Source organism: Lathyrus oleraceus, chromosome 6, assembly GCF_024323335.1.
Source record: "Lathyrus oleraceus cultivar Zhongwan6 chromosome 6, CAAS_Psat_ZW6_1.0, whole genome shotgun sequence".
Classification (NCBI taxonomy): Eukaryota; Viridiplantae; Streptophyta; class Magnoliopsida; order Fabales; family Fabaceae; genus Lathyrus; species Lathyrus oleraceus.
The window spans coordinates 253,959,727-253,971,488 of record NC_066584.1 but is presented as its reverse complement, the minus strand read 5'-3'; positions in this window follow the sequence as shown (position 1 = coordinate 253,971,488).

Below are 11,762 nucleotides of genomic sequence, written 5' to 3'. Positions count from 1 at the left end.
AAAGGCCATTTTGCTTGGATGATTTTTGGTAAATTGTGATGAAAGATTTGGATAGAGCATATCAAATGTGACTTGTAGCAAAAAAACCTCACCCAATTTGGCCAAATGGTTTGGAAGATATGCCACTTTGAAGTTCAAAAATTTCTGAAAATGATTTGATCATAACTTGCCAATCATAAATGAGAAATGAGTGTTCTTGGACTTTTTGAAAAGGTGAGAGCGAGATCTTCAACTTTCATGTTGGAAAAAATTCCATTTGAAGCTTGTATGATGATGTAAATTTGAGGAGAAAAACTTTCTATTTTTGGCAGTTTCCAATTACAGGTCACCTGCCATTTTAGGAAACTTTTTGTCTGACTTTATTTTCTCCAATCTTGATCTTTGAAATGTCAAATGAGACTTGTATGGACATGAATGAACCCTTTCAAACCATCTCCCACCTTGAAATCCATAAAATCAGGCACAGTTGACCACAGTTGACCATAGTTGACTTTCTAGGGTTTTTGGTGGACTGAACAATGACTGATGACTTCTGAGCACCCAATCCTTGACCAAATCACTTCAAAAGGACCCCTAGGTCATGTGAACATGTTGGACCAACCCTAGGGCCTTGCTTCCTTGGAAATTGCACTTGCTTGCTTGATTGACTGATCCCCTGACCAGTTTGACCTAATTTGTCAGTTGAACTTGCACTTGGGCCAAGGACAATGCAATGTTATGCAGTGGACTATGTTATGTTAATGACCTAATATGAGAATGTATGTACACAAGGTAGGTGCAAATTTGAGGTGCTACAGCTGCCCCTATTCAATCAGCTGGGAACCTGAACGGATGAGAGCAACGACTGTCAGACTTTAAAGGTAAACAGGGATTGAATACCGAAGAACCGTAGAAATTTGCATCCTGCTGGATATGATACAAGAAAAGCCAAGTCATTTACCGATGACGACTGAAAGTGACAACTTCAGAAAAGCGAAACCATTTACCGATGGCTAAATACTGGAAACTTGATATTTACCGATATCAACTTCAGCGAGACCATTTACCGATGGCTGCTGGGAAACAACTTGATGTTAAAAGGAAGCAAGACCATTTACCGATGGTGGCTTCAAAGCAGCTTGATATTTACCGATATCAACTTCAACAAGACCATTTACCGATGGCTGCTCCAACCGGGGACTCGATATTTACCGATATCGAAGAAACGGGGCCATTTACCGATGGCGGATAAAACTGGGCATTCGATATTTACCGATATCGAAGCAAACGGGACCATTTACCGATGGCGTCCACTTGGGGGAACGAAGATATATTTGTAATGGAATCAGACAAGACGTTTACCGACGACTCTTGGGGATTTTGATTTTATCAACCAGAAGATAACGCACGACCAGACATTTACCGATGACTGGGATGAGACTCGATGTTTACCGACATCGAAAGATGATGTTTACCGACATCAAAAAAAAATGACCAGACATTTACCGGTGACTGGGGAAATACTCGATGTTCACCGACACCAACGGAGAGGTGAACACTTCACTGGGGAAGGAAAAACAAATACTTGCAACCAGAAACCAGACAGGACGTTTACCGACGACTCTACTGGGGGTCTATGGCTGGGGATTATCAGGCATTTACCGATGACTGGAAAAACTCGACGTTTACCGACATCGAAAGATGATGTTTACCGACATCAAACAAAGGCGACCAGACATTTACCGATGACTGGAGTGAGACTCGATGTTTACCGACACCGAAAGATGATGTTTACCGATATCCAAAAAATGACCAGACATTTACCGATGACTGGGGTGAGACTCGATATTTACCGACACCGAAACAATGGTGTTTACCGACACCAAACAAAGAACACACGCGGGTGCTGAAATGACACTTACCGTTATCACAAGAATGACATCTTAAGCACGTCAAGGCAAAACTGACCACTTGCTGGGGGTCTCACTGAGGAGAAACAAACTTTCTGTCACCAACGGGTGAGGAAATAAACCTCTGCGGGGGATATCAATCCTGAATACTGTCAGGCACAATTGTAGCAGACGTGCTGTGCCGATGTTGAACAAAATGATCCGCCTCCGCCGGGGATGCGGTCTGATTGGGTTAACACATGAATGCATATGTTTGAATTTTTCTATGGCGTAATGCTCCATATGGAATGGGAATGCTACGCAGTTTGAGGATGCAATGATCACTACATGCAAGATGCAAAAATGATGAAAACTCCGCCGGGGAATACACAGGACGACTGTGATGAGAAACCATCAATACAAATCCGCTAGGGGGAAACAAGGCAACTTGCTGGGGAGTAATAAAGCAACTTGTTATGGACAAAATGACAACTTCACTGGGGAGAGCCCCAACCAAACCACAAGTAGGATGAATTCTGCTCTGGGAAATAACTGTTGGGGAATGCTCAACAGATGACGACCTGCAAAACAGAACAACAAATGCCCCCAGGGGATACCTGGACAAGATACGCTCAAGTGTCCTCAACATTCAAAATGATTTTCAAATGTTTTGATCTTTCTGCAAGTTATTGTTTAGCCTTCATGTTTTTATATGCCATGTTTATCAAAAATTCGGACGTTTTTGCAAACAAAACAGTAAAAATAAAAACAAAAGAGCCATTTATCTGAATAACGACTTTTATTGATTGAAAATGTGCCTGAAAAGGCGAATACAATGGGAAGCAATTCCTAGAAAGAGGTAATTGCGCACAAAAGGAAAATAAACTATCCTAATGGAAATGTGAACACGGCATCCACTATTTCCCAACTCTGTTATAACCCACAGATCATCAGTTTTCCTCCCAACTTCCTTGCTTTCTGAGAAGACTGACTGGACCGATCACATCTTTCAAGATGGCAGACGATGAAGCGCGATGAAGTACAGATAACTCAGACTGTAGTCTTCGCTTTAATCCCTCTTTTGCATGGACCGCCCTTTCGGGTTTTCAATCCACCGGGATACCCATTTTTGCCTAAGCCGCCCTTGCGGGTTTTCGACTTACCGGGTGTACAAATTCTTTTCATTTTTATCCCTAATTTTTGCCCGAACCTTTTCTTTCTGTTTTTTGGTTCGCCGGGATGCCCTTTTTTTTGCCTGGACTCTTTTGTTCTTTTTGTCCAGCGGGTCAATTTATGCGAAGTATTTTTTGACTACATCTGAGTTAACAGGGGACGGAAAATCTTCACCATCCATTGTTGTAAGCATCAAGGCTCCACCGGAGAAGACCTTTTTCACAACATATGGACCTTCATAATTAGGAGTCCACTTGCCCCTGTTATCTGTACCGGGAGGAAGGATCCTCTTCAAAACCAGATCACCAGCTTGAAATGTCCGAGGACGCACTTTCTGATCAAAGGCTCGCTTCATCCTTCTCTGATACAACTGCCCATGGCACACAGCTGCTAGCCGCCTCTCTTCGATAAGGCTTAACTCATTAAACCTTGTCCGAATCCACTCGGCTTCGTCCAACTTGACATCCAACAATACCCTCAGAGAAGGGATCTCCACTTCAACAGGCAGGACTGCTTCCATACCATACACAAGGGAGTACGGGGTTGCCCCGGTCGATGTACGCACTGAGGTACGGTACCCATGCAAAGCGAAAGGCAGCATCTCATGCCAATCCTTGTATGTTACGACCATCTTCTGCACAATCTTCTTGATATTCTTGTTCGCCGCCTCTACAGCACCATTCATCTTCGGTCTGTAAGGAGAAGAATTGTGATGTTCAATCTTGAAATCTCTGCAAAGCTCTTTCATCATCTTGTTATTGAGATTTGAACCATTGTCAGTGACGATTCTCTCAGGGACCCCATAACGACAGATGATTTCTTTCTTGATGAACCGGGCAACCACTTGTTTGGTGACGTTGGCAAAGGAAGCTACTTCCACCCACTTGGTGAAGTAATCAATCGCAACCAGGATGAAGTGATGTCCATTCGAAGCAGTAGGCTCAATCTTCCCAATCATGTCAATGCCCCACATGGCAAACGGCCAAGGCGAGTTCATGACATTCAACGGGCTTGGTGGTACATGCACCTTGTCAGCATAAATTTGACACTTATGGCACTTCCGAGCATACTTAAAGCAATCGGATTCCATAGTCATCCAGTAATAACCGGCTCTCAACAGTTTCTTCGACATTGCATGACCACCAGCATGTGTACCAAACGAACCTTCATGCACTTCTTGCATCAACATGACTGCTTCGTGTCTATCCACGCATCTGAGCAGGACCATGTCAAAGTTCCTCTTGTACAACACATCATCCTGATTCAAGTAAAAGCTTCCAGCTAGCCTTCTCAGGGTCTTCTTATCATTCTTTGACGCACCATCAGGATACTCCTGAGTCTTGAGGAAGTTCTTGATGTCATAATACCACGGCTTCTCATCAATCGCAACAGACTCGGCTGCAAACACATATGCAGGCCTCTCGAGTCGATTCACCGCAACATGTGGCACATGATTCCACCAATGAACTTTGATCATGGACGATAAAGTAGCCAAAGCATCAGTCATCTGATTCTCGTCCCGGGGGACATGATACAACTTCACCTTCTTGAAGAACGTCAGTATTCTTCTGGTGTAATCTCTATACGGAATCAAATGTGGCTGGTTCGTATTCCAATCTCCATTGACCTGATTGATCACTAGAGCGGAATCTCCATAGATGTCAAGAGTCTTAATTCTCAGGTCGATGGATTCTTCTATCCCCATGATACAAGCCTCATACTCAGCTTCGTTGTTGGTGACGTCAAAAGTCAATCTGGCAGAGAAAGGTATATGAGCACCTTTGGGATTAATGAGCACTGCCCCAACACCGTTGCCGTTCATATTCACAGCCCCATCAAACATCAGTGTCCACTTGTCATCAGGATCCGGTCCTTCCTCGACAAGAGGCTCTTCACAATCTTTCATCTTAAGGTACATGATGTCTTCATCAGGGAATTCAAACATCATAGGCTGATAATCATTAATTGGTTGCTCGGCAAGGTAGTCCGACAGAATACTACCTTTGATGGCCTTCTGTGACGTGTACTGGATGTCATATTCGGTTAAAATCATCTGCCATCGAGCAACGCGCCCGGTGAGAGCCGGCTTCTCAAAGATGTACTTTACTGGATCCATCTTAGAAATCAATAAGGTAGTATGGTTCAACATATACTGCCTCAGTCGGCGAGCAGCCCAGGCCAAAGCACAGCAAGTTTTCTCGAGCAGTGAATATCTTGTTTCACAGTCGGTAAACTTTTTGCTAAGGTAGTATATGGCATGTTCTTTTCGACCAGACTCGTCATGCTGTCCCAATACACACCCCATCGAACTCTCGGTTACTGATAGGTACATTATCAGAGGTCTCCCTGGCACTGGAGGGATCAGGATTGGAGGTTTCTGTAAATACTCTTTTATCTTGTCAAAAGCCTTCTGACAGTCATCATTCCACCTGATTGCTTGGTTCTTTCTGAGCAATTTGAAAATTGGTTCGCACGTGGCAGTTAGGTGAGATATGAACCTTGCAATGTAGTTCAACCTCCCTAAAAACCCACAGACTTGCTTTTCCGTTTTCGGTTCAGGCATCTCTTGAATAGCTTTGACTTTCGCTGGATCAACCTCAATCCCTTTCTCACTGACAATAAAACCCAATAGTTTACCGGATCTCACCCCAAACGTACACTTGTTCGGATTCAGCCTCAGCTTGAACTTGACCAGTCTGTCAAACAACTTCTGCAAATTAACCAAGTGCTCCTCTTCTGTCTGCGACTTCGCAATCATGTCATCCACGTACACTTCTATCTCTTTGTGCATCATGTCATGAAAAAGAGTCGTCATAGCCCTCTGATAGGTAGCACCGGCATTCTTCAGCCCAAATGGCATCACTTTATAGCAGAATGTGCCCTAAGGTGTAATGAATGTCGTCTTTTCCATGTCCTCTGGCGCCATCTTAATCTGATTATAGCCCGAGAAACCATCCATGAAAGAGAATACCGAGGATTGAGTCGTATTATCCACCAATACATCGATGTGAGGTAACGGGAAATCATCTTTCGGACTCGCCCTGTTCAAATCCCGGTAATCGACACACATTCTGACTTTGCCATCCTTCTTCGGCACAGGAACGATGTTGGCCACCCACGGTGGATAACTGGTAACAGCCAGAAAACCTGCATCCCACTGCTTTTGAACCTCTTCCTTGATCTTGACAGCCATATCAGGACTCGTTCTTCGAAGCTTCTGCTTGACTGACGGACACTCCTCTCTGAGGGGTAGTCGATGCATCACAATGTCTATATCCAAACCAGGCATATCTTGATATGACCAGGCGAATATCTCCACATATTCTCTCAGCATCTCAATCAGCCTCCTCTTGACAGAGTCCTCTAAAGCAGCCCCAATCTTGATCTCTCTTCTGGCGTCCTCAGTACCCAGATTGACAATCTCCAACTCCTTCTGATGAGGTTGGATGACCCTTTCCTCCTGCTTCAACAACCTGACCAATTCTGCGGGGAGTTCACAGTCTTCCTCACTCTCCTCTTCAGCTTGGTAGATGGGATTATCAAAATCATACTGAGCCATAACAGAATTGTTCATAGTGGATTCCATGAGATCACTTCTGCATGTTAATGCCTTATTTTAGAAAAAGAGTTCAAAAAAAGTCACAAAAAACAAAAACATTGCCATTTTTATTGTTTTTTAGAAAAAGTGAAAACAAAAAATAGAAAGACAGAGATCACAAAATTTGATTGCAAAACGTCCTTTATTTATGATAATCATTAAAACATGATGAGGCCCTACAATGAGCCACTACGCCTTGGGCAGAACGTAGGGTTTTCATGCAAAATGAAAAAAACAAAGGAAAATTACTCTGTCTGAAGAGTAACTTGAACCACTTCTTCAGCCGTCCAGTTGTTGATAGACTCCCCTGGGGCACACTGGCGAACCCAGATGTCTAGATCACAGTCGCTGTCACAGTCTTCACCACTGGTTGCAAAGACGTCGCCATGATTCATCAGCCCGGCGCTGGTAAAGGTACTCGGACCCGTCTGTACAGTCTGCTCTGCTTGGAGAGGCTCATAACCAATGCCGAATTTGTCTTCCTTGACAGGCAAGTCTACCATCTTGCCCCAGCCCTCAGCTTTTCCGGAATCAACAACCTCCTTGGCTTGCTTGTATGAAGCAATCGAAGCACCCGACTTCCTCTGATCAGCATAGGCTACCTTCTCCAGAGCCACGGTCTCAAATGCCTGGCATAATGTTTCGTGGATCTCGCCATCTACCTCGACATACTTGAACGAGGATAGGTGACTCACCAGAATCTCTTCTTCGCCACACACGGTCACAATTTGGCCGTTCCAGACATACTTGAGTTTTTGATGGAGAGTCGACGAGACTGCCCCTGCTGCGTGAATCCACGGACGCCCCAACAGACAGCTGTAGGCGGGTTGAATGTCCATAACATAAAAAACGATGTCGAAAACCTCGGGACCTATCTTCACCGGCAATGTAACTTCACCAAACACAGAACGTTTGGATCCATCAAATGCGCGCACTTTAAGGTCACTAGGAGTGAGCACAACTCCTTCAACATCAATCTTCTTCAGAATCTGCTTCGGTAAGACATTCAACGACGACCCGGTGTCTACCAACACGTGAGACAGAACTGCCCCCTTACATTCCATAGTGATATGCAAGGCTTTGTTGTGATTGCGACCCTCAGGCGTTAAGTCTAGGTCAGTGAATCCTACACCATGCCTGGTGCTCACGTTGGCCAACACACCCTCTAGCTGGTTGACGGAGATCTCTTGAGGTACGTAAGCCATGTTCAGCATCTTCAACAAGGCATCACGATGCGCCTCAGAGCACAGCAACAAAGAGAGAATTGAAATCTTGGACGGAGTCTGGTTGAGCTGATCTACGATCTTGTAGTCACTCTTCTTTATGATCTTCATAAATTCCTCCACGTCCTTTTCAAATGAACCTTCAGGCACCTCCTTCTGAGCCGGTTCTTCGTCAACCACGACCTGTTTGCCTTTCGATCTAGCAGATGCCTCAGCATTGGCATCCCTCAACGGTTGAGGCGCAAACAGTCGTCCGCTTCTAGTAAAACCACCCGGACCACCAACATTGTCCACAACTGGACTTACAACGGCCGGAGTTCTACTAGGTGCCACAATAGTTACCGGAGCTTGACTTGCTGGCCTCGTCTGATTATCAACCCTTCTGTTGCTGCGGTAGGCATTATTATAACTCCAAGGAACGACCCTACTATTCTCAACTGGTCTTCTTCCAGACGCAACGATAGTAGTTGGAGCATTGATGGTTACCGGAGCAGAAATGGTAACTGGGGTACCACTTGCTGCAGATGTACTAACAACCCCTTGTCCTCGTCCTTCAGCTGGTTTAAAGTAGATGGTGACAGTTGACACCGACCAATCATCTTTGACAGCCCGACTGAACTGAACACGGCCCTCGTCAATCAACTTTTGAATACCAGTCCTCAACTGGTCACAACCATTATCAGTTTCAATACAACCACTACAGCCCTCACCACAACCCGGGTAGACACCCCCTTTCAGCAGACGGCCCTTTACCACCAGTAGAGAAGTTTGAACATCATCAACACTATCAACTAGATTTTCAGCTTCTTCCCCTTCAATACTGTTTACCCTATGCCCACCATGCTGCGGCATAGGATTGTTCACAACGTTAGGTACCGGAGCAAAGTTGATTGCCTTGGCATCGATCAAATCTTGGACTTTGTGCTGGAAAGCCCGACATTTTTCGGTGTGGTGCCCTGGTGCCCCAGAGTGAAAATCACAGCGGACGTTGGCGTCGTATCCAGGAGGCAACACTGTTGGTGGAGCCATTGTACGCAACTCTACAAACCCCAACCTGAGTAGTTCGGGTAACAGTTCGGCATACGACATTGGCAGAGGATCAAAACGTCGATCAGACATTCTTTGTCTGGGCTGATACGGACGTTGTTGCTGTTGTTGTTGTTGTTGCGGTTGTTGAACTCTTTGTTGTTGTTGTTGACGAGGTTGAGGTGCAGGAATGGTCACTGCAGCAACCGGGCGATATTGATCTCTATTCACACTTCCTCTATACACATTCCCTCGGTGTTGTACAACATTGGTTTCACCTTCTCTACGGCGAGGTGCCCCAGAGAAAGGTTTCTTTGATGACGAAGAAGAACCCACATCTTGAATTTTGCCGGCCTTGATCAGACTTTCAGTTCTCTCGCCACAGATGACGACATCAGAAAAACTACCGAATGGGCAGCTTCCCATCCGGTCCATAAACACACCTTGAAGAGTGCCGATGAACATATATGTCAACTCCCTCTCCAGCATAGGGGGTTGAACTCTTGCAGCAAGTTCACGCCACCTCTGGGCGTACTCTTTAAAGCTCTCGTTGTTTTTCTGGCACAGACTCTGCAGCTGAGTCCGGCTAGGTGCCATATCCATGTTATGTTTGTATTGTCTGAGGAAAGCTTCTCCCAAATCCCTCCAGCATCTAATCGAATCTCTTTTTAACTCCATATACCAGTCCAAAGATGCCCCAGACAGGCTATCTTGGAAAAAGTACATCCACATCTTCTCGTCGTCAGTATACGCCGAGATCTTTCGATAGTATGCCTGCACATGAGTGCGAGGGCAAGAAGTGCCGTTGTATTTGTCGAAAGTAGGTGCTTTGAATTTGTACGGGATTCTCAAGCCTTCAACTAATCCCATATTAGTAACATCAAAACCGAGAGAGTTTTGACATTCCATAGCCCGGATCTTTTCAGCAAGGGCCTCAACTTTGCGATCTCTCTCATCAACCCTTCCCAGAACGTCTTCGTCTTCACTGAGCATAGTAAAGATATCCTCTTGTCTATCCACCATAGGAGCCTGATTACGGGCCGGAGCACGGACTACTCTGGCATTGGCGGTCTCTGGAGCAATCGGTTGACCGTTGACTCGAATACCTCTTAATTCATCCCCTACAGCATAGTTGTTGATGGGAACAGCAGCAGTAGGGTTGTCATTGATCGGGCCTCCCTCTGGCAGGGCTTGGTTGGGTGGTGGAATTACAGCTTCTTGCCTCTGAACTAGAGCTCGGAGTTCTTCTTGTCCTTGTGCAACCCCTTGCATCATATGCATGAACTGGGCCATGTTAGCCCTCATCTCAGCTAACTCAGCTTGTACTTGATCCATGTTCCTTTGGTGGTTGAGTCTCGTTGAGTAGCGGTGTGGTCTCTGATCAGCTATCCTGCCTAAACACAGGAACCAAAGTGAGAAGTCGGCACAAGAACACCTGTTATGCAAATGAGATGAGTATGATGTTAATGATGTGTATGATGCACATGATATGCTCATTTCTCAAGCATTCAAAGAGCCTAATCCATCCTCAAAAGATGGCAACCTGCAGCAATAAGGGAACAACACAATACAAGGTAAAATGAGAACAACGGGAAATACCAACAACCTTATCTATAAATAAGGGCAATAAGATCATACAACCAAGTCAACAAATATTCGAACAAACAGAGTACAACAATGAATCCCATCCAACAAGCCTGGAGGTGATTCTCAACATAAACATTAAAGATACAAGCTAAGACAAACGGTCTTCCGGAATGAGAGTCTTCAGGTACTGGCACTGGTCTATCAACAGTGTGCATTCTGAACATTCTGGTAGAGGGGTGATCTTTTCCTTCAATTGTCTTCTAAGCTCCATAATCTCTCCTCCAAGGTAATTCTCTGATGCTTGCCTCAAATCTACCTCTTTCTTCAACTGGACGTCTTTGTCTCTGAGTTGCTTCTCCAAGTCTCTGATCTTTTTCTCGTAGCTGGCTTCAGCTCTCTGCAGCTTCAAGCACTCCCGGTGTTCTGCATCTAACATGGATTCCATCTCTTCGTAGGATCTCTTATTGTTTCTCACTCTGCTAGCATCTTTTCCTTGCACTTCCCTAAGTTGATGGGCCAAGTGCAACCTATCAGCTTTGGCTTTATAAAGCTCCATCTGGGTATCTTGCTCCTTCTCTCTCAACTGGCGATTCTCCATCAAGGCTTGCTTATAGTGCTCAGCAGGCACACTCTCCGCAAGGATCAAGGGTGGTTGCTCTTGCAACGGCTCCATCCTATCGTAGGGTAGCAACAAAGTTTCCACTCTCTTCTTTACCCAATCAGTGTAATCGGGCATAGCAATGGCAAACTTCTTCCCTAAGACAGATCCATCCTTCACTCCAACAGACCTCCAAGCTCTTCCTATCTGCTCCGATCTAGCCGGGTCACTCTGCTTCTCAAAATACACACTTTCAGCTACCTCAACCTCAAGTGGTTTTCCCTTCATTACAAACCCTAACTGACGAAGAGAGAGAACTGGATTATAATTTATGCAACTTTTGGTCCCCACGAGTGGCACATTCCGGAATTCTCCACAGCTCATAATAACATCCCGCACGTCCATCCGGTAAGATTGCCATCTGATGTCATAGGAGGTAAGCGACATGACCCTCTGAGTCCACTTATGAGTGCTCTGAGCATCCACAAAGGGTCCACTGGCTGGCAGAAGGGACATGAACCATCTGAGCAAGAGAGGTAGACAGCACCTGATAGCTCCACCCTTACCATGCCTACTGTGAATAGCATAGTAAGTGTCAGCTAACAGAGTGGGAACTGGATTCCTTCCAATGAAGACACTGATGGCAGCATGGTCAATGAAATTGGGCATGCTCGGGAATAGGACGATCC